The 21,756-nt window shown below is 37.8% G+C and overlaps 1 long non-coding RNA gene across 1 annotated transcript; it reads right to left on the reverse strand.

Annotated features, from left to right (window-relative positions):
- Positions 1-13,122: 13,122 nt before the first annotated feature.
- Positions 13,123-21,202, reverse strand: LOC139985187 (uncharacterized). Its single transcript, XR_011799340.1, has 3 exons — positions 20,973-21,202; positions 15,495-15,639; positions 13,123-14,496 (listed from the first exon to the last, which is right to left on the reverse strand). It is a non-coding gene; the product is annotated as an uncharacterized lncRNA (long non-coding RNA).
- Positions 21,203-21,756: the final 554 nt, after the last annotated feature.

A 21,756-nucleotide genomic window follows, 5' to 3' on the forward strand; every position in this document is an offset into this window, starting at 1 on the left:
ATAAATAAAATAGATCATGAGATGTAAAGGTTATGTTGTAATGCCACAATGCACAACTACTGGCGATAACATTTATTCATTTTTGCTATGTTTCCCTCTATTTTTTCCCCTCTAATTTTGTCATGTTTCCCTCTAATGCACTAATATTAAGATAAGTAATAAAATTGGTCTAAAAACACCAGAATGTCCTGAACTTCACAAAGTGGTGAAAGGTGAAATTAGAACCATCCCAAAAGCCCCTTCCCAAGAAGGGCCACCTCTCACAAATAATGCACCTAAATATCCACTTAGTTCCTCACTCCCCCCCCCCATCACCCACCAACTGAACCCCATAGCTCAACCACCCCTCTCCCTCCTCCACCCCAAAAACCAAATAAATAAGAACTTGAATGAGTAGAAACAAATTTTGACCACACTATACTTTTGTCTAGAATAGGACTTGTGTTTTGACATCCAACATGCAAACCAATTCACTATAAATCACTACAGTATTGCAGTATTGAAGGATTAAGGCAGCTAAAGATGTCCAGTTTGTGTATATTTTCATCCACAAAGCAATTACTCATCATTCATAGTGCAAGTACATCATTCATAGTGCAAGACTTTTTTGACAAAAAAAAAACCTACCACGCATATCATCATAAGTAAACAAAGGAACCTCACTACTATTGCTTGACAGTTTAAAAGTTTCTCTTCTTATCTAAAGTTTACTGACAAAGCTTCACAACACATTCTGGATTGAAAGTCAAGTCTGATCTTTTATTGCACGTGTTGAACAAAACTTGATGGTGACAGTAGTTTTGAAGATAATTTTTTGCATAATTTCTCATGTAATCAACAGTGGTAAGCACTCACTTTATTTGGCAAACTCACTGTTTAAAGGGGCATAAGTACCTAACAGTAAAAGGAAATAATAATCTTGGATGTCAAAACCCAAACCTGTAACTTTCCACTATGACTGCTGTGAAGGCACCTGAGAATGAGAAAAACAGTAAACAGTTGATAGACCAGTTCATGTAGAGGCAAAGTTATATACTAATGTCATCAAAATACTCAGTTTCAGTTGCAGCAGCTGCAACTAATTTGCAAAAGTCATCAATATCAAACAATTCAGTTTCATTTTCTTCATCTTGTAATTCATTACCAGATAAAAAAGTCTGCACCTGAAGAGTCAGAGCCAGAGTCACTGTCAGACTGTTCTTGATGACTAGCAAGATGTGCTGGATTAGAGGACTCTGGTGAAATTTCCACGGTATCAACATTTGACAGGGGTTTATTCTCACAACTCTGACGCTGACAAAATATGAAACAGATTTTACCATCTTTCCTACATTTACACCAATTACTGGTGCAGCCTTTCTTCCATTTGCAACCTTCCTTCAGGTGCTGAATGTTGCGGTTAACTTTCTCCAAGTTTACTTCGGTATCCCACACAACACTAACTTTGTCATTTGCAACAGTCCAACCATGGGAAGTCAATTCCGGAACTGTTACATTCGAGGAGCATGCCTGAGCCCATACAGTAAGAACCCAGCAACATCTCTGCCAATGCAACCGGAGTTCATCTGTAGAAGGCATCCACTCCGACTCTCCAGAAATTATATGGAAGTGTCCATTTCTAATAGACTCAAGAAAGGTTGTGTGATTCTCAAGGTTATTTTTTTATGTTAACCAGAGGGATAAAAGAAGTTCACGTGGACTCTCAGCCTCAAAGGCACTGCAGTGCTTTCTGAAATAGACTGAACCTATTAAACGATGGAAGGCTAGAAGATGAACTCAGTCCCTGAAGAAAACATCCAAAAAACCCTTTTTAGAGTGACCTTTAAAGAAAGAAGTAAAATCACAGCCGCTAGCCACATACAAAGTCTGGAAGAAAGTAGGGATGTGGTCAATGAGACTTGGTCCAACCTTCTGAAGGAAGACATCACATGTTAGTAAATTAATAAGAACTTTCATATGTTTAAACAAATTGTCATTCTTAGCAGCTCTCAACTGCACATACACCTGCTTTGAAGTAAAAGAAGAAATAAGCGGTAGTCCCACATGGAAGGTGTCTCGATCAGGGAGTAAATAACTACTTGTTCACAACTGGTTTTTCCTGTGTGGAACCAAACCCTAGAGTCACCTTCTTCATGATTGGAGGTCAACTCACTGACTACAGATATAGTAGGGTTGTTCTTTTAAACAGATAATGCTTGATCTGTGTTGTCTCCATAGAAACCACCAGCAGTTATCAAAATAATAGGTGCTGTATCAGCCTGTTTAGTAATATGTAGGAGCTCCATAGGTAAAAAATTCAATAATAACCTCTTCGAACACAAAGAAATTTTCTCCAATCAGAAGGACAGAGTGTCTCGGGAAGTATTTCAGTGTACAGTGCCTCCTCAACAGTGCCTTCCAGGGTGATCGAACACAATATGTACTTCACAAGCATTAAATTCCCTCATTGCTTTAACAACTCAACGTCTATACAAAAAAGGCATACTCTCTGAACGTTTTGTGTATTTTTAAGGGGGGACAATTGACCATGAACATACCTTCAATTATACATGATGTTTTTGTCTGGGAAGATGCAGGGCATAATTTTGAACAGAAGGCATCTGGGTACCTCTTTTGCAACTCTGATGCAGATTTTGACTTACAGGCTTTGAAGGGTGATCCATCTGGACAACAAATGGCACGTGGAAGGGAAACAAATTGATATAGACACTCAACAGGCTGATTTGATGCCTTTGATAGAGCAACCTGTCTCCTAAGAGACAATATCTGTAACTTTTGATCTTTAATTTCATAAGATTGCTTCTGAATAGATTTTTTCTTGACAGTGAATGTCTTCAAATTTCGCCTGGATCGTTTAGGCGGCTTTGTGCCTGAAGTGTTCAAAATAACACAACGAATAAATGCAACAATTTCTTCCTTCCCTTTGTCATAAAAAGTCTGCAGATCCTGCGACACAACTTCTGATGAAACCTCACCAGTGAAAATATGATGTATGCGATCAGGTTGCGGATCCTCATTAAAAAGCAGACCAGCATCTGTCAACTTACCAAAGTACTGCACGACATTCGTCTCATGTGATTGAACAATGAAAGAGTAAGCCTTTCCTTAGACCTTTTAGATTTGTCAGTGCACTGAATTTCACTTTTCAATTTTTTTAGTACTCTAGCCCTATATGGTAGGTAATGAAGAAGACGGGACATGCTTCCCATGCCAGCTGTTGTCATGTCCATTTTAAACTCCTTATTAATTAGCATTTCGTGTGCTTCATCAAAAGCTACAGAACATCCATCATTACCAGAAATACTGTAAGCAAATGCACCTTTTTTTTCAAATTAGAAAGAATATCTGGTGGAAACTGCTTCAGTTCTGTCATGTGAAAAGGGACCAATATGAGGCATATTGGTCTGTCCATTGCATGAATAATGGGAGCAAACTTTCTGATTGAAGCAGTACACAAATTGAATTGCCACAGCCTTATTGCCATGAACAGACTAGCATAGTGTTGCATGTCTCTATGTATGATATAGTGCCAAAACTGGGAAGTGGCATCTGCTGTACTTATAGTTTCAAAATATGGGAGAAATTTCTCCTGAAAAGATGAAAACATGTTTGTAAGTTCATCAATGTTATGAAAAACGTTACTACCATTCACACAGATCTGTTCCTTTACAGAACTATAAAGTGACTGGTAAATGTTTACATCAGCTTCTTGAGATGTTATGGCTTGATTTGTAGCAAATGTTGCAATTTGTTGCCTATAAAAGGCTTCCCATGACTGCATTAAGAATATATGAGTTTTCCTGAATCCAGATGCTGAAGCAACAGCAGCATGCGTAGCTCCACGATGGAACATACTCAGTAGGTTTCTCAAGCCTGCGTCATTATACAATTTCATTAATGGTGCTTGTATGCTTTTCAGAAGATACCACTCCCCAAGGCATGGTAACAACCAATTTAAATCATCACCATACATTCGTTTCGAATTATGCATGTACTCATATGTTTTAGCATCCCCTGCGACAACTAGATGTTGAATATTTTTACCAACTCCATGCTTATCATGCAAAATATCTATAGCATGTCTCATTGTTTCTGCATTATCTGCAGGTTCTCCTAAAATGCATGTGTAATGGACAGATGACTGTTCTGTTTCACTGGGTGTCATGTGTGTCAAAGCTGTTTTGAAATCAGGAAGAACACAAGTGAGCCCCTCATTGTGACATACATACTTTGTGAAAATATAACAAAAACCTTGTGTCTTTATGTTGGTAAGTGCATTGTTCTTATCATCTGAGAGTGAAAACGAGTCAATGTTAATGGATACATCTGAAATAAGAGGATGGAAGCGTGTCGGAACTCCTGATGGATATGAAGACTGAACCTCATGATACTGGTTAAGGGTAATAGAGTCAATCTGCTGTGAAGTAAAAGGCACACAATAGTTTGAAGCAGGAGTCACTTCTCTAAGTGTCTCTGTGGAAGATGGCAAGGGTTGCACAGCCTGAATGGATGTGCCATGAAATCTCCTGTCCAGCTGACCAGCAGATACAGCAACATAACTTGCACTTCTGTCAATGTTATCAATTGTTGCCATTGCAAAGCCACGAGAAAGTAGGGATGGCTTATCAGTCATTTCTTGGGCTGCAATTTGTGTCTGGAATCGTTGGTATGTGGATTTGCTGACAGTAATACCAAAGGAAGAAAGATAATGAAAGCATGTTGATGATGATGAACTGAACCTGTCAACCACGTCTGAGATAGCTAGATGATTGGGTGAAAAGCAGTTATCGTTAAGTGTATTTAACATGTTAGCACAAATAAAATAACGCTTCAGCATCTTCTTACGATGTACTGCTGATGATACATGAAGCTGTTGAAGAAAATGTGTATGCCAACTGAAGTCACCACAAGACAGCAGTTGCTTCTTCTCAACATCATTTAGTGTGCTGTGGTAAATAAAATTCCATAGGAAAGGGGTAATGTGAGTATTTCAGCTTCAATGTTGATTTGATCTATCGCAGAATATTTGACTGCTTGGTCTTGTATGGTCTTGGTTGTAGGAATCATTTGCTCTGAGAGTGTGTTACAAAAGTACTCCGAGCTGAGAACATTTGCTGGATCTTGGTTTTGCTTTCTGAGTAAATCTACCTACAGTATGAGATCTGCCTTTTTTCGTGAAAAATTGAAAAGAGATGTATGTAAGTATATCAGTCCCACATCGCCGGATGAGTGTACCAAGCGTACGCTGTTCACTGATGTGAGAAGCAATAAAATAATCATCTATAACAGACTTAGCTCGGGCGAAGAACTGCATTTTGTTTTTCTTACTTGGCAAGTCTTGATTGCTATTTTCAACCCATACTGATAAGCAATTGTTATAACTTTTGGAATAAAAATCATTGACTGTTTCAAGCAAAAGTGCTTCATCCTCTAATAACTCTCTACCTAAAAATAGCAAAGACTGGGCAAAGGCATAAACCTCACACTTATCAGCACTCTCAAGTGTGGTCGTTCAAAAGGGGTCTAACAGCTCAGAGAGATATTCCTTTGAATTTTAAAACTCTCCAAATACTCTGAGCTAATGGCATACCTTGAAACTGCCTGATAACAGGTGTTACACTGTAAACTATCTCTTTCAAAAGTGACATCTGTCTTAGGGGAATGTTTAATATAAGCAGTAACAACACAAGGTTCTCTGTATGAACGCATTGCTGAACTTGTCGAAAGACATATGGAACGATCCTTAAAGATGATTTTGTTTGTTAGAATACAGTAATGAGCATGGCAAAGAAAAATTCCTGACCTGTTACAGCATAGCTCAATAGCAGTGGCATCATCAATGTCAAAAAATTTGATTAGAGTGCTACGGTTAACACATTTTGATGTCTGATGCACATTTTCTTGACTAGTGCAATTTGGTAACTGACATGTATTTGACGAAGGCCTTTTAGAGGGAGGCCTAGTTTCATCTTTGACTGAGCTTAGTCTAAGTTTACATGCAAAGCAAACACAGTCATAGTCCAAAATATTTTCTGCCTTAGCACTATAACCAACTGAGAATTAGCAGGAGTGGCTTGAGCTATGTGCCAGTAATCGTGGCTTGGACTCTTTACAAACAGTACATGGTCCAGCAACTTTCTCTATATGGTATAACTGACAAGCTGTTTTCTTTGGCATGATGTCGTGAAAGTTTAAAAAAAAATTAGAAAAAAAATTAGAAAATTAGAAACTTATATGGTACACATAAGCACGTACTCATTGTAGTCGGGGTGCAAATTGTTATCTTCCTATTTCCTAAACATACAATTAAATTAAATACACTGAGTAATCAAAACTTTGGACTCGTAAGCAGCAATCTCTGCTTACTGACATTGAAATTTCTAAGCTACAAGTACAAGCAGAATGTAGGCCAATGTTGTACCCACATCCCAAGATCCCAAGGCTGCATGTGTCTCAAAAGGTTCAAGATCATTCCCAAAAAATGAAACCCTGCTTTGTATTGAAATGTTGGTTAGTCGGCATCTGCTACAACTAGTGGGCAAAACTGCAGCTAGGAAACAGGATCCTGTTTCTACATAACTATTAGGAATAAATAAATATGAAGATAGGCATAGCCTTGTAAATGCCAGGATAGCCTACTAACTTTAGCCAAGAATTAAAACACCACTCCACCCATGGCTTAAGTAATGTATTGCCTAAAAGTGACACTCCAGTCAACAGATACAAACAGACTTAGGCCATAGCCTTACTTTATATCTAAGCTTTACGCCGTGCCCTGCTTTGCACTAATACTACTAGAGCCAAGACCAACGAGGCCATAAAGTTGAAGTTATTAAAATATGAAGATTTGGGCCTAGCCTAAATAGTACATGACTAGCCTATATAGGCCGGTTGGCTAGGCCTATACTAACTTAGGAATACAGAACCCTAATACTAATAGTAGTATCATATATAAATTTAAGAGCGATTAGGAAACAATATAAAATTTGTCACAACGAATTTAAAGAATTTACCGTGTGGCGAAGCCCTACCTACGTTGCTAACAACTATGTCCAAGGCTTTAGTATGATAGTAGTTAGTACTGTAGACAAGTTATAGTAACTAAAAGTATGTAGGCCTGTACTATTACTAGGTATATGAAGCCTATGTGTTAGGCGACATTACAGTGCAACAACAACGTAAAGCTTTGACCTAAATTTTTGTACACTTTTTACGGGTGAACAAAATCCAAACGTATTGCCAACATTTTGAAACCAACATTATGATATCCTACATTCTAATACGGAAACCTTACAGATCCGAAAAGTCAGAGTTACTTACCTGCAAATTCTCCTTGCCGTTCCACAAGGGCAGAGAAATTCATTGATTGAAGCTAGATGAGAACGAGTTCAACCGAATTCTAACAAAGATGTGTCTTTGCACTATATAAGGATACTCTAATACCATATATGGCAATTCTCGGTGATCAAGATCATGCATAATTCATGTTTTAACGTGCGCTTCGGTATTGGAAACGACTCGGCTTATTTTCGCGCCATCTCCGATTTGCCACTTCCGGTTTGTTCATCGGATTCGTGAAAGTTGCGCAATAACGGTCGTTTTCGGCGAGGAGAGTTTCCACTGAAGGACCTCCCAGCTTAAACATTAAAGTAAGAAACATTTTATAACGGTAAAACATGCAAGATAGAAAATACGTACAACGAGAAAAGTAGGTTGCTTTCTTGTAACACTCTTCCCACCCAAGATAAAAATGCGTCCTCGCGTTTCTTCACCATCTAAAACATGAACTAGATGTGTAACCTAAATCAAAATGGAATACCTCGTAAATCGAAACGGAATACCTATCAAGTGCATAACCCGCAAAGTGAACGTTCACGTATGCAAGAACAAATATAACATTCAAATGTTACTTAAAGAGGTTAACAAACATAAAATCAAAATAAAATAGCATGGACAATGAATAATAAAATGAAAAGTATAAAACTAAACATAAACAGAGTACTTGAAAAAAATAGTTGTAAAACTTGTTTGGTGGAAACAAACTCAGGAGAACAAAATTCAATGATGACCACTTAAATGTCGCACGGTTATATACATTTCGCAATAGTGTCTGATTTTGACGCCATCTGTGCAGAAACTACTGCTTACCCGCACCTGACAGACAGCAAAATAAACAACGATAGAGAACAGCAGCAACACAACAGTTTGAGTGTCACCCATGCAACGCATAAATACATCAGGATAAATCATTATTTTGATTTTACTACCCCTTCCCGCCAAAGAACCAAATGCGTCCTCGCATTTACGGCAAAACAAAACAAAAATCAAAGTTCAAGTTACAATCTACATCAGCTAATTAGTAACATGAATACAGTACTGACCTGCATACGATCCAAACAGAAGATATGAATGGAAAATATTCATAAACAAGTAATACAAATCGTCCATGTAAAAGTCTAACAAAATAAATCTTTGAGTGTCCAACTGTCCATAAACAACTAGTAAACTTTTAACTCCTTGAAAAGTTAATACAGTAGCAGAGCGTCTAAAGAACAACACGTAAAATATATGTTACCGCGGTCCACAGACAATCAAATTTTGTGGTTACTAAATGAAACAGAAACGAGTTGAAGTTTCGTGTGGTATAAGTGTCGCTAAAATTTCGGAAGTAATGTAAGATAACACCGCGATTTTCAGGCAGGGAAAGATTTTGAGTTTTCTTGTTGCTTTATCTGCCTCACCTGGACGTGTGAGTTCTATTTCAAGCTTTGTGCTCAAATTTGTCGACCGTTACGTAAATTTGTAGTGGTGATAGCTCCGGAGGTGTTGGTCTGAGCATGGAGTTAATAAAAAATGGCCTGCGATGGTACTGCGCTACGTGGGTATCTTCCCCAACGGGATATCTTCCGGTTAGGACTTCCTTCTTTTGTTTCTGTTTTCCGGGGGACACTTTTGGACGAGCGGTGGTAAAGCCACCAAACAAAGTTATATTTTCTTCTCTGTTTTAGTGTTTTCGCAGTTCCTCTATAATGGGTACAACCAGGGTCGTTGAAGACTGAGTTTTCAGTGGTTTCAGTAACCACAATAGTGGAGCGTCTCCTATATACGGTTTTAGGCGGTTATGGTGTACAACGGTTGGTTTCTTCTTAGGTCCCATCTGCACTCGATATACAACCTCCCTTAGTTTCTTAATAACCATCCCGGACCGTCCCATCGTTTCTGTAACTTGGGAGACACACTTTTCTCTCTCTTAGTGTTCAAGAGCCAAATAATGTGTCCTGCTTTGTAGGTATGGGTATGTACGTCCTTGTCATTGAACTTTTTCTGCTTCCCACCATAGAGTTTGAACCGTTTTCTTGCCGGGCGGATAGGTTTCGCAGTACCAGTACCGATCTCGTGTTAAACCAAGTCTGTACGACCAAGGTCTTCTTTCGATCGAGCGAAAACATTTGCGTTTTCCGCAGGAAGCTGCCTTACCATATCCGCTTCTTCCTTCGAAAGGTCGACGCAACTCTTTTCGGCTGGAATTTCAAGGTGTTCTCCCAACGAAGTTATCCCTCTAGCTCCTGACCTCTCCCCTTTAATCACCGTCCGGCATTTCAGGCATTAATTTCAATTTCAATTTCAGATAGTCAAGTTCTATTAGCGTCTGGCAAGAAATTATGTGTAACGCTTTCCGCTTCGGTAGTATGGTGAGAGACTCGAGGACATCGTTGAAAAGAAGCACACTAGCAGTGCATTAAGAGTCTAAAAACGATAATTATAGATATACAATTTAGCCGTCGTACATCTTTCGTAAAGTAATAAACAAATAATATCTACAGAAAATAATACAATAAAACCTAAACACAATACAAGGGTGGCGTACATTAACTAGCCCTGTCAAGGGAAAGCTAATCCCTAATATGTAAGCTGCCTAGCAGCGCAGTAGATAGAAAATACGTACACACGAGAAAAGTATGGTGCTTTCTCGTAACAGAAGCTTGGAGAAATCACATATGCGATATGAAGGTGTACCACCAAATTGAGTACCAGACGCCTATTATTTTTGTGAGTTGTAGTGAAGATAAGAGGTCATTTGGGTCAACAGTGGTTAAATTGTGAAAACATTGTAAACATGATACCTCAAGGAAAAATTTGACAAATCGTTAATGTACATGACCATTGCATCATGCATAGAAATAATATTTTTTATATCTTGAAACTTTACCTAGGAAATGTATTGTAGTTAAATGACTCACATATTTTCACTGCTGTTTTATTGTGCAACAGAGGAGAAGCTATCTTACATCAAATTTGTATAGAAAGTCTTGCTTACTCACCACTTCGATAAAATGTTACGTTGGTTACTCAGCATCCCTCTGAACCTAGAAGTGACTCTAAAGCTCTCAAATAATGCCTTTGTTTTTTGAAAAATTGCAATAAGTCGTTCAAGCTTCCATGTGACAATAAAACCAAAGAAAAGTAAAACCAACTGCCAGGCATGTACAGGATTGTAAAAAAAAAGATGTAAAAATACTTGTCATCAACTTTTCACAGAGCATCATACCTCCAAAGCCACCGATGAAAAAAAAATTAAAGTTTTTCCATACAAAGGTAAACGACGACCTGACCCAGACGAGGGCCCCGTTTGAGTACACAAGATGTAGTCAAGAGAACGAGAGAAGTGGCCCTTTGACTAGGATATACCCTGAGAGCAGTTTATTTGCAGGGGAGACATACCCATATCCACCTGCTACCGAGAAGCTCCATCAAGGTGATCCAATCCCTCTCACAGGAGAACTCAGTATTCGTACTGTGTCATCATCGTCATCGTCATCGTCAACATCATCGTCATCGTCATCGCCATCGCCATCGCCATCGTAATCGTCATCGTCATCGTCATCATCATCATCATCATTATCATCATCATCATCATCATTATCACCATCATCTGATGGCTGGAAAAACAGGAAGAGAGAAGCTGCAAATGCTTGGCAGGCACTTTGTTCCAAGCTTACCAATGCTTTCATTGAGTCAGTTGCCCCAAGCTCCAACATGTGTAATTCCTGCCACACTGTAACTTCAGAACCAGTTTTGTGTGAAGACTGCACCTCAATACCTATATTCTGCGGGGAGTGTGCGGTAGAAAGTCACAGAGAGAATGCACAGTTCCACCATTTAGTACAGTTTAAGGTAAAAGCCATTTTTGTGTTCAGAGAGCATATTTTACACCATCCCCTCCAGATTGAGGTAGCCAATGCTCTAGTTGAAGATTAGCAAACTACTTACAAATAACTTTAAAACCAATTATTATATTCACACAAAGTAAACAAAAATAATAAGAATATGTGACTTTGTTCTTTAGCTCCATGTTAGGGGTTGGCCCTGTGATGCCAATTCCTGAAATTGGATCACAATAAAGTAGATTGTTTTGGTCTGTTTGCTGTGATCTGTAAGTACTTATAGATGTATGTCCTGTCAAGTACGATATATCATTATTTCATGCCCAAAATTATAACCTTATTGATGTATAACTTGAACCGTGACTAATTTTTCTACATTGGCATTTGGCTCCAAGAGATAGCTGTTCTGAAAGAGATATTGAAACAATAGTATACATTGGCATTTGCTGCAAATTTCACAAAATGGTTACTCATGATTGCTTTTGGTACCTTTTACTGCATTATCCCAAGGTGGGATATATAGTATGGAAATCACGGCTTTCACTAACAGTAGTTCCTCCTAGCTTTAAGTTTCTGAATAAGAACTTACAGTATATGCCAATTTCTAGTGTTCTTGTATGGTTACATTTCTAGGGTACTGTAATGTGTAGTGGCATGGATGAATTAAAACAGTACACTCAATGAAGCTACAAATTCTTATTCTCCCCTCACCTATTACAGTATGAGCTTTGTGAATTATGAATGTAACGCATTTTGTCATACTGTGTGGTTCACAGTTAAAAAACTATGATGTTCTGTGAAGTTCCTGAGATTTAAACTGCAGGTTAGGACAATTGATTTTCATGCTTGTATCGATCATAACCTTATGTAATGCTACACTGTACTCTATTAGGCTGAGTTTTATGTAACACAATAACATGCAGGAGAGGGGTTGGGAGAGTGGCATCGAAGAGACCTATTAGCTACTCTACTACTGGTTGATCAATTCTGGTAAATTTGGATAAATAACGCCTAATAAGTTTAGTGTAACCTTCTTGAATGCATGCAAGTCTTATTGAAGGCTGCCTGTAGATTGCAATGATATCCAACCTAACAATGTATAATAATGTACAGGAAGAGGAATATGACACCCACACCTGGTACACTGGGCCTTCCATTTCTGATGGAGTCTGCTTTGGGGCCTAAAAATCTGGTGCCCTTTATTCAGATAAAAAAGCTTAATGGCATGCCAGACAGACATTACTCTAAGATCCAAGATATTAAAAAGACATGTTATTTAAAGCAACAGTCTGTGCGAGGCAACCTCTCTTGCTCAAGACACCACCCATCTGCACCCCCTCCCCTTCAAAACACCATGTACAAGGAATCTTGCACATATGGAGCTTTATAAACTTTCTTCACCACCCTTGTAATACACTGAGATATGGCAGTTGTACCAGGGAGCTGTTAGAGTCCAGCTCGCTGGTTGTACCAAGCTACCAACTCGACGTTTGAATCTACTTTTAGCAACGGCTCATAGCTAAACCTGCATCTCTGATTGGTTGGATTCAAACTAGTGGGTTGGGGGAACTGAATGCGATTAATATAAAATATGGAATTTGCCGGTGGACACTTTTCTCATTATCTGCAAATGTCCTTAATTACTCGCCAATTAACGCTTTTGTCAGGGAAAACTTGGCTCATATCTTAGTTTGCTGTTTTGTGATTGATATATATATATATATGTAATAAACTTGATGGACTTGTCGAAAAAGTGGAAAACGGCGACAAAACGAAAAGTGCTGCTTTAAGAAAAGGCCTTTGTGTGAGTGTATAACGAATTTGCCAAAATGAGAAGTACCAATCCAAGGGAGGGATAAGGGAGAGAAAACCAAAAAAGACGAATGACCTTCGGCAACGGGGTAAACTGGACTCCTCCAGCTGCCTTTACTACAAACATATGGTGGCTTTCACGGCATTTTTCGATCAGGTATGCTGTATTGGCCCCAAATATACCAGATCTTCAAATATGGTTACCTTTGGTCAAAGCTTTGAAACTGGCTTTATTACCACCTTCGAGGCAATTTACCTCACTGGGACGTTCAGGGATTTTATGCTTCCAATTAGAATGCCTTAGAAAAATTTGGAAAATAAAGACCTCTAGGAACGTTCTTTTTTAAAATCTTGTAGTAATTATAGCATGCTAAATTGGGGTCAATACTACATAGCCTACCTTTAAAATATCCTGTTACCTACTCTGGATAAACAGTATCAAATATGGAAGAAATGGTTTGGTTAAAGTATGAATAAAGTATTAACATTCAAAAAAATGCAAGTGAGATAGTGGTAAGTTTTCCGTGCTCATGGTTATTGTAGTTGAACTCAATGTATACAACTGAACAGATGCAATCAATGTGTTGAAAATAAAAACATGTTACAATACTGACTTACCTAACTTTAGAATAAGCAATACAAACAAAAGTAGGGCAGTGTTCCAAATACAGAATGCAGGAACATATACCCAAATAAGGCTAGGAGACGCCATGCCTCCATTGTGGAAGTTTTCCATGATATTTATAGCAGCTGTAAATCCAAACGAAACTTTGCCAAAACTTCAAAGTCCCTATAATGTCCCCTGCATTTCAAACATCTCCTTCTGCCACTTTCTCCATCTACCACTGAGGTTATCATGAGAGCACTGAATGAAACTGTTTTATCACTACTAGCTGGAAGGTAGAGTACCTCTTCAACACTCCATGACATCACAATATATGTCATGTTAAATTGATCTCACACAATACAAAATAAAGACAAGTTATTCTGTGTCAACAATAAATGTCACATTAGAACCACTGGTATGACTGAACAAACTACAGTAAGTAAACAGGTCAGATATTGCTATGATGGAAAGCCAGATGGTGTACAATATTTATGCATATTATATATTTGATGAATATTTGATGACGTCAATTATGTAACTTACATTACACTATGAATGAACTTCCAAATCAATGCTAAATACTACAGAAAGGAGTAAGATACATAACGCACTGAATGCAACAATCAATATTTGACACCATGAAAAAGATAAATTCTTATGATACATTGCACTAGCTTAGTGACTTATTTTACTGAGACACCATGTTTGTTGTTGTCCGTTATGGTACAGTTTGTTCAATTGTCTTAAAGGCTTGTGATATCTACATTCTGGATACTTGTTACTTCCATTGTCCACTCTTGTGTCCTTGATGTATGGTATTTGAACAAGCTGAGGAACTGCTTTGACATCAGCTACTTCAAAATTGTCCGTATCCATGTTAACAATGTTCACTATGCAAATCCGTAGGTCTCACTGGAGAAAAAGAAATATGACAATCATCTTACATAAAGTAGAGAAGCACAAGTTCATTTATAAAACACGCGAACACAAACACTTCCAGTTCCAACCCTTATATCTGCTTACAAAACATCCATCATGCCATAACACTATGCTGTACTGTACATCTGTAATGTGAAATAAAAATGGAAAAAAGACATATTTATGGCATTGTGTGAGGACAGAAGTGTCACAAAGATATACCTGTTCAAATGATTTTCCAAGATATGATTCATTTGATTTTAATTGCAAAATAGACATTAAGGCTCATAGCCAAGGTAACTGGGTTGGAGCAAGCACAACTGTTATGTTTGTTTATTCACTGAGATTGTAACTTGCTTTCATTGTCATAACTAAATCTTATTGTTCAAATATGGGAGAAAGTAGACCCCTAAATGATGCCCCTAACTAGAAATATAGCTCACACTCAAAATTTGCCAAAAATGTCAATGTCTTTGCTGATATGAAACTATATGCACATAACAACCTGATCAGATGACAACTGCAGTATTGGCAGTGAAGAGTAACTATCTTTAAGCAGTGCAAGTATGTACAAATGATGCCACATCATCATGAAACATAAAAAGAAAACATTAGAAAAGAATAAATGCGCAATTTTTCAACACAAACTGCTTCAGACAGGTAGGTAGCACATTCTACAAGATTGGTAAATGTCTTTAATTTTCAGAGATAAGGAAAAATAGTACTGTTATCATAAACCTGTAGAGTTTGAACGTTTTGGGGTCCCTCGCATTTACAGACCTCCAGTCGCTGTATCAGCACATAGTAGGAGCATATGTAGCACTATTTGTCTATGTCATTAATATTACATAATACAATAAATGAATAAATGTGACCAATGTTCTAAATCCGACTAGTCATATACAGTCCTACAGTCGTATACTGCAGACCTAGTTGAATTGTAGACTTAGTTGCAGCATGGAATGGTTACAGAATGTAAATCAAAAAATTACCAGTCTCCACTGGGGTACAGCTGCTGGAGTGCATTGCTGCATCAGCCTCTGTTGGGGCATAGCTTTTTGTTGAGGAACTGGTGTTGTCTTTTCTGGTGGATCAGTTTGGATACCAACCTCTCGAGTTTCCTAATTGGGCACACACCTTCAATTGAAAAAGACAAATAATATCGGGATGTGCAAAGTTAATAATATATCAGAATGCATACTGTATCCATAGCAGGGATGTGCTCAGGAATATTTGAGTGCCGGGCAGATTGTGCGGTAGTGTGATCCACACCCTGGGAGAGGGATCTCAAGGGTGGGTACCCCCTCCCCACTGGATAATTTTGCACATGAAGTATGCTTAGGTGGTGCTATTTTTCCTATTCTGTGCCATGTATTATCCCAGATTTTGGTTATGGTAAAATTTGTTAAATTATCATCAAAAAAGTGCCGGGCGGGAAAGGTTACAATTACTGTTTGTGCTGGGCGGCATTCAAAAATGCTGGGCGCAGCCGCTAGGTGACGCCCAGTGTGAACACATCCCTGACATAGTGAATTATATAACTTCCAACATAAATTACTGAATACCACATTGCGCCCTTTACTAAATAGTCAACAGTTCACATCAATTTTGCAAACACAGAACAGTAATTATTATTATTATTATTATTATTATGGATCCTTATATAGCGCAAATACTATAACATATGTATATTCAAATGCGCTTTACATGATGAAGAATAAAACAAAAATAAGTAGAATTAAAAAAACAAAACAAATCAAGTTAAATTAAGTTAATAAAAAAGTGGATAAAAGAATCTAATAATTACATGATAAACAGTAAAAGAAAAATATAACAAGAAAACAATTAACGAAATAAAAATACATAAAATGAATTCAGATATTATAAGCATTGCAGTATAAATGAGTCTTAAGTTTGGATTTAAACAGGGTAAAACTTTCAATTTTTCTTAAAACCTCAGGGAGTGAATTCCATAAAACTGGCGAAGCATAGCTAAAAGATCTCGGCCCAAATTTTGCAGTTCTTATGTTAGGAACAGTTAAAGCAGACGGGACGAGGAACGCAACGGTCTAGAGGGAGTGTAAAGAGAAATTAAATCACAAAGGTACTGCGGTGCAATATTGTAAATACATTTAAAAGTGAGTAATAAAATCTTATAAGATATTCTTTCTCTAACTGGAAGCCAATGCAAGTTATGTAGGACGGGTTTTATATGATCATATTTGGAAGTACCCGTTACAAGTCTGGCAGCAGCATTTTGGATTTTCTGAAGTTTATCTATGAGATGTGAAGGTAAGTTACAGTATAATGAATTGCAGTAATCTATGTATGACGTAACAAATGCATGAACAAGTGATTTACATGAGGTATCATCCAAGTAACTACGAATATGCCAAAGCTTATGAATACTAAAATTTGCTTTTCTACACACATTTGCAACATGTAAGTCAAGTGAAAGACTTTTATCAAAAATAATACCCAAATTGCGAACCTTATCAACTGTATGAATTGTTGCCGCCCCCACTTGAAAAGAAAAATCAGGAAGTTTAGCCAATTGTTGCTTTGAACCTATGACTATCAATTCAGTTTTTGTATCATTTAGTTTAAGATTATTCGTTAAAAACCAGCGACGTGCTTCAGCCACACAATTTTCCATTGTAGAAATTGCCTCACCTCTGGCAGTGTCATTGCCAGCATTAAAAGCAAGATAAAATTGATTGTCATCAGCATAACCCTCACAGTTAGGAAGGTGCTTAAGCAAAACATGATACAATTGGGATAAGTATGTAATAAAAAGTATGGGGCCAGTACAGCTTCCCTGGGGAACACCGTGCTTCAAAAAGAAGTCTTTAGAAAATGTACCATTTACAAGAACTTTTTGACGCCTATTACATAAATAACTTTGAAACCACTGAAACACCAGGCCTTTGATATTTATACGATTACCCAGAGTATTGAAAAGAGTATCATAATGAACGGTATCAAAGGCTGCAGACAAATCAAGCATAATGAGAAGAGTTACCATTCCAGCGTCCATGTTTTTCATGATATCGGAATGTACCCTAAGCAAAGTGGTCTCAGTACTGTGATGCTTCCGATAGGCAGAGTTGTTTACTGGCAGGAGATTATTTTTTAATAAATGACACTCAAATTGATCCATAACAGCGCTTTCCACCAGTTTGGACAGGTAAGCCAAATTACTCACGGGTCGATAATTCTTAAATTCAAGTGAAAGTCCTTGTTTCTTTAAAATGGGAATGACAACAGCACACCTCCAACACTCGGGGAAAACTCCATTTTCCATAGACAAATTGATGATTTTTGTTATCACAGGTAGTAAAATATCAATACATTCTTTAACAATTTTAGATGGAACAGGATCAAGTATGCAATGTTTATTTGCAGACTTATTAATCAGCTTAAGAACCTCCTCAGATGATAACTTGGTAAAGTGTGAAAAATCTGGGATTACTTCACGTGAATCAACTCTGACTAAATCAGACGGCAACAGATTTTCCTTTGTACAAGTGTCGCGAATATCTGAAGTAATTCGGTCAACTTTTTGCTGGAAGTAATCGCCGAAACCATTAGCCAGACTCTTGTTGTCAATGCTTGGAGGAAACAGACTGGAATCATTTTTAGCAATTAATTTGTTGATGAGGCAAAGTAGCTTTCTTTGGTCACCACCACAATCCTGTATTTTACTGGTGTAATATTCCTTCTTCACACTCTCACATGCATTGGTGAATTGGTTTCTCGCTTTTTTGAAAGAAATGTAATCATCATGAGAACGTGAATTTAGCCACCTTTTCTCAAGTTGGCGACGATGTCTCCTAAGAACGTTTAGAGATGATGTAAACCAGGGTCTTGAGGGCTTAACTGTGATGAGTTTTGTTCTAACAGGTGCGTGTTTATCCAGAAGTGAGATTAGCGTACCGTTGTAACAATCAATAAGTGACTGTAAATCATTTTGATTGTCATTGTGTAAAGCAGAGTTAACCAGGTCCTCTTTGAATTTATCCATGTTAATACTGTTTATGCACCTAAACTTGATCAATTTGCGTTCAAAATCAACAGGAATTAGTTTGACATTCGCGTGTATGAAGCAATGGTCAGAGATGAAATGGTCAGCATGGACTGTGGCCACATCAAGGCTGCCATCTTTCAGATAGTCATAAGCAGTGGGATTAAGTCGCTGAACCGGAGAAACGGAACAATAGGTGTTTAGCCGAAAAAGTTCTTTAGCTGTGTACTGTATAATGGTAGAGTAGTTACTATGACAACACATAGTGCTAGGGTAACAATTTTCAAAAACAGCAGATAACGATAAAAGCATGCAAGACAGCAAATTCAGCATAATCTGGACAGTTCCGCGAGACACAGAATCCGATAGAAAAAGATGTCTCCAAAAATATATGCAAAAACAAAACAAAATGTCAAACGAGACAACCACAGGTAAATCAGTAATATAAAGTTATCCACAGCTTAAAAGTTTGATTAAAATTCGAATCGTAAAAGAGACAAAATGGAGCAAAATCATAGAGCAAAAGTAGGATGCAGCCTCACACGGCGCAACGTTGCTCATCCAATACAAATTGTATAATTACACTACTAGTAACAGAACTTTGCTATTGGCAGCATAAATTCATCACATCTGCTTTATGATTTACAGTATGTATAGTGTCAAGTCTGCAAGGATTCAAGAATGGTTCATTTACTAAACAAACCTAAACTAGTGATGTGCAATATTTCTATTTTTGTTTTAATTATTTCTATGTTAGTAGTATACACCTGCAGTATTATAACTTATCTACTAATACCTTACATACACTAAATGTCATAATGTTACAATGTAATATATATGTCATTATGTTACAATGGCAATGTCCCATTGATTTGTTTATGTTGTCCTTGATTTTCCGATTAAACAACGACGATAGCAAACTATCATGTTTTGCATGCATCAATTTGTGAACAGTATCCTTCACTAATTCAACAAAGGAACATGCAGAGCTAGTGTAGCTTCTTTCTGAGAAGGCTTCTGAGTTTTGACTTCTATGTGGAAAACTTACTAATATCACTTTACACTACAGTAACCAGGAAATGAGGTAGCCGCTACCGTATTTTTGAGTTACTACCAAGTTTGGGGTATTAAGCAATACACTATTTTGGGATAGAAAGAGTTTAAATTTATGCCTACATTTTTTTCTTTGCAAGTGAAGAATCATCTACAGCTAAAGTGGCTATGCGGATTGACAAGCAAGTGTAAAACCCTAGCCTATGCATATTAGACTTTAAAAAGTAAAGAGAACCCAATGCCTCACTAACTTAATTCATCTTGGAGTTGCTCAGCAGATTCGAGGTTATTTCACCATTTAAGAACCCATGCTCACACAAAAAAAAAAGGACAAAAATGAAATGGCTACGCAAATTAGTAGTCTATAAGTATAACTGAGAATGACCATGCAGGCAGATATGCAATAAATTTTTAAGTTGTCAGACTAATTTATTTGTTGCAAGGAACTCTATAATTGTGCTGGTAAACTAAAGTAGGAAATGAAAACATTTACTTTATTGAGTATAGGCCCCTGTTGCTCACGTACCACACTGCATACTAGACTGACAGTTACAAAATAAGTACGCGCAGACGCTTGATCAAAAAATGCTCTTGACAGGAATAACCACCAAATCGAGGTAGGCCCTCCATGGTGCATCATTGTATAAATCTGGGTATTGAGCTAGGCTACAGTAGTTCTACTTTTGCTCCGCTCATTAGAAGTTGCATTTGTTCCCAGTTTTATTTTCTTGTGGGGAGATCTCCCTAACAATCCATGTCCATATTACACTGATGTAGGCTAAGGCCTATTAATATTTGCAAAGCTACCGAATCATTAACCAAACACATATGATAGCGCAAACTTCCATACTGATAATGCTTACTAGGCGAATAAAAGTAGAACAGCATAAATAACACTTCAAAAAATTTTCGACCTAGGCTACAGTAAGTACAACAGCCTGCACTGCAGTAGCATGGACACGGCAAAGTTCGGACACCTAAGCCTTAAAACACCCCAAAACTATATCTCATGGTATAAATCACCTGAACTAAACTTGATATGGTTGGATCATTTTGGAGAGAAAATAACTGTAGCTTCTCAGCTTTTCGTGCAATTGGCTCTTGCTGTAGGTTGTCATGGTGAAATCGTGTATCTCTTAGGGGTGTCTGAACCTCGCAGTGTTCCAAACTTCGCAATATTGATAATACTACTACAGTACTAGCCTATGCCTCTCGGTGTATTCGTTGCCTTACTTTGTCGGCCTAGCTACTCCTAAGTAGGCCTAGCATCGATCTATTGAAAAAATATAACAAGTAAGCCTAGAGTAGACCAAGCACTTCGGCCGGTAAGCGGTATACTGTAGCCTTAATAGTAAATATATAATGTTAGTCGTTAGCATAATTTGCTGCCTACCTTCTCGTATGATCTGCCAGTAAATGCTCCGCGAAGGTAGCATTGGTTATTTTTTCGATCCCCGATCTCTGTTCCAGTAGATCGTTTTGGAGGCCCAGTCCACGTAGCACCAGCTCAAGTGCACTTTTCATGCCTGCAATTCTCTGTCCCTCTTTCGCTCACTGCTTTTGGCATCGGGACCCACAATAAAGTAACCTGTGCTTTCCACATAAACAGCGGCGGCGACCGCAATATACAAGTTACGTGTGTTATGCTAACACTGAATGAAACTGTGCTATACTTTACGTATATTTACATACAGGATTTACACTGTACAGTGGCAGTGTATTACATATACCATATCACGTGACCAAGTCAGAAAGTGGAGTAACGGTGTACCAGCGAAACCTATAAAATTGGACCGTCCACTAAAAAATTTCTAGCTGAGAGAATGACTTTATTAAAGTTTTATTTCAATGGGGATAAAATTTGCAAAGTGGTCATGTCTTTGGGACCACTTATGACGCGATTTGACCCCTACCCGACGTCTGAATAAGTTTCGTATGTATCTACCCCTGGCGTACAAGAGCCTTTTTGGTGCGGGGGGGGGGGTCTTTGTTCATCTTCTAAATCTTTAGGTTTAGAAATTTATCTATAAGGCCCAGTTCATGAACTAGCTCCCTCTTATCTATTAGAAATTCGTCTTCTGTCGTAAGCTCGAAGTGCAAATAAAGACGTTTCTTTTGAATCAAGCTTGTTCTTAACATGTATTTCATATAATTGTTCATGATTTTGCAACGCGCTT

This window comes from Apostichopus japonicus, chromosome 17 (genome assembly GCF_037975245.1).
Source record: "Apostichopus japonicus isolate 1M-3 chromosome 17, ASM3797524v1, whole genome shotgun sequence".
In the NCBI taxonomy this organism is placed as follows: domain Eukaryota; kingdom Metazoa; phylum Echinodermata; class Holothuroidea; order Aspidochirotida; family Stichopodidae; genus Apostichopus; species Apostichopus japonicus.